Raw genomic sequence first — 8,012 nt, forward strand, 5'->3', positions numbered from 1 at the left:
ATGAATATTAAATATCGCTACCTCTCACTGATTATGACTGGCTACCAATCTTTGCTCTTCCCTTCCTGGGATCCTGTGATATTCTTCAAAACTCAACACCATAGAAATACTTAAAACAGAAATGCACTTCCTACTGGACAAGGTGTGTACCAAAGTGGGAATGCTGCAGTACAAATGACCTTCTCATAAGACATGTCAGAAATGGCTTGAATCCTTGAATGTGAACTGGGCTTTAAACAGAATTTGTGAAAATATGCATTTCAAGTATTTTAATACTGCAAGTAAACAATATGCCTGACAATATCTGAATGTGATGATATATATTATCTGATGGCTCTAAATGTTTAATGCAATATGTAAGCTTGGAAATTTTCAATAAAAATAAACTATATATTTATGTCCATAAGCATATTGCAACTATGGTGGACTCCCTGAAGGTTTGACTGATATGGCACACATGAGGTAGGAATATTTGTGTTACTGGTGCCATTAGAAAAGTACAGGAATGGGGTTTATAATCCCCCCCCCACACCATAGTTACTGCCTAGTACACAGACTACTTTAGAGGGGGGCAGTGATGCTCTTACACATTTTCTATAAGTTCATTGTGATCGGGATTGAGACATCCAGGTCAGGAGGTGCTCAATTTCCCTATTTTACAAATAGCTCTGTCAAAAGTGCAGCCTTTTATAAAATATCTTTGCAGGTGCTAGTAAAAACACACATATTTTACTGGAAGGCCACAAGGGTGTCACGAAATGCCTAGCCACCTGCCTGGGTTACCCCGTGGCCACTTAGTGGGTCTATCCCCAGCACAGCTCAGGTCCGCCTGCACCTACCGCTTGTGCTCTACACTAGCACCCTCCTCCCAACTGGGTCACAACCATCTCTGGGCGAGTCTCCCGCTCTCCAAATATCCCCAGTGATTTCTAGGTTACTGGAGACACGCTCCCAGTGGCCACAGTTCCCAGAAAGCACTCACAGACCCAACACATAAACCACCATGATTCTTTATCAGTCCAGACAGAGAGGCAATAAACTAAATATTGTTTATTGTCTTTTAAAAATCCAACAGTGGAAGCACTTAAAGAGGCATGGAGCAAAGAACTGGGTTATGAATTGAAGGGAGTAAATTTTGCAAAATTGATAACAGATATCCCAAAGCAGGTGGGGAGGGGGGGCGGAGTTGCAGGAGAGTCAATACAGGATAATACACAGGGGATACATGACACAAACACAAGCAGCAAGGGCAGGGTGGACACCTGACGCTCAATGTCCTAAATGTAACAGGGGATGGAATACCTTTATGCATGCATTTTGGAGCTGTGATAGAATGAAAATATTTTGGAAGGCGGTGCATAAATATTTTGAAAACATTACTGATCAAAGAATAATCCCATCGTGGAGAGGAGTACTTTTAAATAGAAGGGCAGCTTATGGGATCTCCGATAGGAATTTGGAACTATTATTATGCAAAGCACATGCTGTGAGGAAGAAATGTATACTCAGGCACTGGATGCAGGAGGAATCGCCCTCCTTTTGGTATTGGAGGAATAAATTTCATGAGCTGATGTTATGGGAGGCCAGGGAAGCTCAGGATTCTCCAAAGAAAAGAAAGTGGTTTGTTTCTATTTGGAATAAATATTTGCAAAGTATTTCCCATAAAGCGAGCAGTGCAGTGTTAAATAAATTTTCTACACAATAAGAAGGAGAAGAAAGAGTCATGAGGGAGAGGGAGTCTCAGGGTATCTTTGTGGGGGGGGGGGGGGGGGTGAGTCTGGACAGGGAATACAATAGACAGAGAGGATAATGGTACCTTTACCAACACATTAAATATAGGAAAATGAAGAGGATGGCTATGACTAGACCATGAAAGGATTACGAATGAGCATGGAGTATTTAAAAAGACGGGGGGGGGGGAGGGGGAATAATAGTAACAAGGGGTTCAATCACGGAATAACGTAAGGTGTTACTATTGGAAATTACGGTTTGAGTTTAATGTAACATGCTGACTATTGTTTCTTTCAGTATGCATGGCAAAAGTGAAGGTAGTAAGGGGGGAGGGGGATAAGAGAGGGTACTGTTATAAAAAACAAAAACTGATGATAGCAACTTAAGATTAATGTACATAAGAACGACAGTTTTACAACTTGTTATGTATGTACTCTAATGGATGTGTTACCAGGTGGAATCATCAATAAAAATGTTGACACATAAAAATCCAACAGTGGAACAAAATAGTGCAATCAGCAAACAATAACAGGTAACTGAAAAATGGATCAATTATAACACTAACTAAACATTTGTATACTATCTAAACAGTACCTGAGAAGATCAGGATATATAAAACCCATGTGTACCTGAATGCAACTCACCTTGAGCTACTACTGAAAAAGGTGTGAGAGGCAAGCATGGTTATATGCAGTCTATATGCAGATATGGCTAGTTATGCAGATTGGAGGGCATGAGGAGATGTGGCTTCCAGTAGACCAGTTAATGTTCCATATAGGCAGGTGTGATCAGTGGTACAATAAAGGAAGCTGCAGTAGTCAGTAGAGTATAGCTGACTAACGCCACTGGAAACATACAGACAGCTGCTGTTGAATGGAATAGGCTTTGGCAAGTGGTGCCCTACAGGAGGCTACTGTGTCCAATATGAAGTGAGAAGACTGCAATGAATCCACTCCTGTAAACACTGTACTCAGGCAACACCTGTGACCATTGCAGCTGAAGTGACATCCATGATCTGTGCACCTGAAGCCAACACTACGGATGCTATATTTGAAGCCATGCCTACGTGTCTCCTTCCAAACCATTCATAAGGACGCCACATTCAAAATCACGCCTGTGGATGGAACAATCCAAATCCATTCCTGTAGTTGCTGCCTCTGAAGCTACGCTTATGTAAGGAATATCTTGAGTTTGGAAAACCAACCAACTGCTGAAGCTGATCCTATATGAAGCCACACGAGAGCTCTACCTGCAACCAAAAACACCCATATGTTTCATGAGCGCTATAAAAGCAGGCATTGTATCTGTGGCCTATGGAAGGATAGAAAAAGTAGCACTAGCATGGCTAATTTTTTTTTTTTTGAGTATGTGATATCGCCATTTCGGACAGCTATGACATGGTTACCCAAGAGAAAAGGGTGCTAGAAACCCGTGTCAGTCAGTAGTAGGATGCACACCATTAACCCAGCTGAGTCTCCTAGCCAAGATGACATCAACAGAGCCAATAAGAAAGCTGTATCTGAGTAAAAGCAGAATAATAGTAGGAATTTGCTGCTCAGGACACAGGAACCTCTGCAAGATAGCTTCCAAGGAATATGCCACAGGCGAGACATTTAGAGAGTGGTGTCGCCAAGGAACCCAGAAGTGCCCCATGAATAAAGGAGACAGATCTCACTGAGCGACTGCTAAAATTGCAGAATACAATAAGAATATTGTCCCAGCGGCACTGCTACTCCTGCATGCACCAGGAGGAATGAGCTACTAAGAGTACAATAGATAGCACTGACAGATTCAGCCAAGCACGCAACATATGAGGGCGCTGCTATTGAATAGCATAGGGGTCATTCCATGCCAAGTGGTCTAAAATTAAAAAAAGTTCCCACCATCATGTTCTCCAATTTTGTTCAAATTTTATCTGTTGCGCGAGTCAGGTGTTAAACGAAGTTTCCCAAAATTTGAGGTCTCTAACTGCAATAGTTTCAGATCTAGACCCCTTTTTCTGAAAGGTTGTCAGTCCATTTTTGGGGTCTAATAAAATCCAAACACATTTATAAGAATGGCTAAAAAATTCAAATCCTGTACAGTTTTTGATGCTAATTCCGATGAAATACATTTTAACATTATGGATGCAAAATCCAGTCAAACAAGTTGACTCAAAATGTGCATCAAAATTGGTTGTGACTCATCGGAACATATTTGGACCAATATTCAGACCGCAACAACTTCCATGCAAACAAAGATACGGACATGAAATTTTGAACAAGCATTATGCTTGTGCTGGACATAATACTGCCAGATTTGCAACTAACCAGCATCTATAACCGCCCTGCAGGATCTCTTCAAAGTTGGCACTGTCAGTGCAAATGGTAAAATATATCAAAGTTCAAAGCCAATTATTAAAAAAAGAGTCTGCCTGAATCAGCTTGTGAACAGTATCATCTGAAAGAGAAAATTGTGCTCTACAACACTGATATGTTTTTGTTTTGCAATGCCACCATTAAGTAGCCATTTACTCAGGTCAAAGTATGTTATATTTAGTACGCTTGATGCGCTAATTTTTCTTCATTTCTAGGAAATAATCGTTTATTGTGTGCTGTTATGGTGGATTGGAAATGTTTGTGAAACGTCAGTTGAACAGAAAGATGCTTTCATAAGCTTTATGCATTCTCATGGTCCCGCTACTTCATTTTATTGGCCGGTAAGACGCGATACTTGCTGGATCCCAGAACAACTTATCTTATTCCAGCTCCATCAGTGACATCATCTGGTCGGCAATATAGTTTCCCTGAAACCATTCTCTTGCAGATCAATGATGCTTTCAGAATGATGAAGTAACTGAAGAAGGCAGGCTTGGGAACCTGCAGTGAAGTAACTGAAGAAGGCAGGCTTAGGAACCTGCAGTAAAAAAAAACACACAATCATGCTTGGGATCCTACAGTAAAGAAACCCACAATCAGGCTTGGGATCCTGCAGTAAAGATACCCACCCGTGGCTGTTACTGCATGGCTATTGGGCGTGGCCCCTATGGCGATGGGGATGCTGGTTTCAATGTGATAACCAGTAATGGCTCAGCCATCATGGACCAATGCAATACACTGCGCACACAAAATATAACATACTTTGACCTGAGTAAATGGCTACTTAATGGTGGCATTGCAAAACAAAAACATATCAGTGTTGTAGAGCACAATTGTCTCTTTCAGATGATACTGTTCACAAGCTGATTCAGGCAGACTGTTTTTTAATAATTGGCTTTGAACTTTGATATATTTTACCATTTGCGCAGACAGTGCCAACTTTGAAGAGATCCTGCAGGGCGGTTATAGATGCTGGCTAGTTGCAAATATGGCAGTATTATGTCCCGCACAAGCATAAAGCTTGTTCAAAATTTCAAGTCTGTATCTTTGTTTGCATGGAAGTTGTTGCGGTCTGAATATTGGTCCAAATATGTTCCGATGAGTCGCGACCAATTTTGATGCACACTTTGAGTCAACTTGTTTGACTGGATTTTGCATCCATAATGTTAAAATGTATTTCATCGGAATTAGCATCAAAACTATACAGGATTTGAATTTTTTAGCCATTCTTATAAATGTGTTTGGATTTTATTAGACCCCAAAAATGGCATTTTGGTAAATGTCACGCACTCATGGACTGACAACCTTTCAGAAAAGGGGGTCTGGATCTGCAACTATTGCAGTTAGAGACCTCAAATTTTTGGAAACTTCGTTTAAAACCTGACTCGCGCAACAGATAAAATTTGAACAAAATTGGAGACATGATGGTGGGAAGGTTTAGACCACTTGGCATGGAATGACCCATAGGAAAATGTTTTTCCTGCACAGTAGAAAGGATGTTCCTGTGCAGCAAAAAAGGAAACTTTCACTGTACAGATCCACAGGTTGGTCTGATGAGCAGCACCAAAAGTAACCAGTCCTGTGTAGCTGGAAGGCTGGAAACATAGAAGGTAAGAAAAAGTTGGCATCTTCGTACAATATGACTGATGCCATTGAGACACACAAATAAGGTTGTGGCCACCATGCTGCACCTGTGAGTGGTGCCCCTATGCAAACAATGAAACCACTGTTACCGCAAAAAACATGTGGTCGCTGCTACCATGTAGCAGAAGTGGTAACCTCCCACTGTACAGGCGAAGATACTGCTGGCATTGCACAGTAGATGTGGTTACTGCCCATGCGCAGCATATGAGGTTGCTACCATCGCATAGGGAGGCTGACTTTGGGACAGTGGCAGGGCAGAACAGTGGTGCAGGATCTTTAAACACCTAACTGTGCTCAAGAACTGCCGTGCACCAGCCCATGCAACAGAGGAAACTTGCACTGGAGGAGGCACAGTGCTGCAGGCCTTGAGCACAGGCAGGCACTCAGAGGGCCCAGGAAAGAACTGGAAGGTGAAACTGGAAGATGTACTGAGCCAAATCAACAACTAAAGGAGTAGAAAATCACCTGGATTGGATGCTATACACCCCAGAGTACTGAAAGAACTCAAACAAGAAATTGCTAATCTGCTGATAGTGATCTATAACCTGTCATTAAAATTGCCCATAGTTCTTGAAGATTGAAAGCTGGACAATTTTTAAAAAGGAAATTCAAGGCGGTAAGCCTGTCAATGCCAGGTAAAATAGTGGAAACTACTAGAAAGAATAACATTCCTTAGCGTCCCTCCAGTCCGGACCAGGATTGGACTGATGGGTTGTGTACGCCTACCAGCAGGTGGAGACTGAGAAAATTCTAAGACTAGAGAGCCAATGAGAGCCCTGACCATGTGACCCTAGCCTCAGTATTTTCTCAGTCTCCAGCAGGCAGGAGGTGAGCCCATTAGTCTCTCTCTCTCTCTCTCTTTAAGATATTAGAGATATTTATAATAGTTCTTCTGTGCCTGGAATCTCAATTAGAGGCTTGGCAGGGTTTTTCTTTTCTTTGACAGCCTCTGGGGTGTTAAACTCGGGTGCCCCGAGTCCCTCCCCCCTTCCTCCCCATCTCCCTTGCTTAGTTGGGAAGGGCCTACCCTTTCATTGGAAAGGTGTACTGCCTTTGGGAGAGGCAGCTATTATTACTTTTAAAACAAGTAATATAGGAAACAAAACAGCATTAAAAGCAAATGTCTTTTTCTTTCCCCTCAGTTATAACGAGCATCGGTTGTGCTCTATGGCTCTTGTGGACTGCATAAAAGCAAATAAATAATTATTTCAGTGCCCGTGGTTTCAGGTTTTTTCATGTTTGGGTTTTTTTCTTGCCCTTTTTTCCCTCGCGTTTTCCCAGCGGGGGTTCTTAAAAAAAAAAAAAAAAAAAGCGCGAAGCGGTGTTTGTTCAGGGCAGAGGGAGCTCCACTATGGCGGTCATGCTTTCCCATTGTTTTTTTTTTTCAGCGCTGGAGCGTCAGTTCCCGAGCCTCATGTAAGTCCTCGGCAATGCAGAATTTTTAGTAGGCGTTTGTTCCGTCTTGGTTTGCCGCTTCCTCGGGCTTCTTCAGTCTCCTCTATTGCTGTTTTCGGTCCTCTCTGCTTCTTTAATTTTTGGCGCGAACGGCCACCATTTTTGTCTCGGCAACTGCAGTGTTTCTCCAAGGGAGGTCTTCCATTCTCAGCTTAGTTCTAGGAAGCGGAGCTACGTTTTCTCGGGCACTCTGGAGGCTCTTAGGCCACGGTATTTTCCCCCCGAGTTTGCCTTCAGAGGTGCCAGCTTTTTTATATGGCCAATTTTGGTCTTGGGTCTGTTTTTTCATAGGTGTCATTTACCTCTTTTAGTCTTTCAGAGGATCTGTTGCTTCAGATCCATACGTACAGTCTTTGTTAGCCCAGCAACGGGCCAAAGGGCTATTTGGCTACTCTTCTATGCTGTATGATATATAAACGCTCATTCCTAGCCCCTTATACATTTAATGTCAGGTAGCCCTTTAGAAGATACCTGTATGTCTTTGTTTTTATATCTATATATACTGCATTTGGACTGCCTGTGTGATTTTTCCTTTTTACATGTCAGGAAATCCACCCATAGGTTAGATATCTGCTTTTTTTTTTTCCTTAAGCATGGTGGCAGTCAGGTATTCTTTTAGCTGCAGTTTCTGTAAAAAAAAAAAAAAAGAGGGCAGCTGCAGTATGGTGCAGGTGTGCATCCAGATGCCACGAGTGGCAAGCTGAACAGGAGCAGTACAAGTCCACCAGGCATCATAAGAGTGGTAACAATAGCCAGTTAAAAAAAAAAAAAAAAAAGAACACTGGGAATCTCCTTGCAGCAGTAGCAGCCACAGGCAGTTTCTTC

This window comes from Microcaecilia unicolor, chromosome 11 (assembly GCF_901765095.1).
Source record: "Microcaecilia unicolor chromosome 11, aMicUni1.1, whole genome shotgun sequence".
NCBI classification, from domain to species: Eukaryota; Metazoa; Chordata; class Amphibia; order Gymnophiona; family Siphonopidae; genus Microcaecilia; species Microcaecilia unicolor.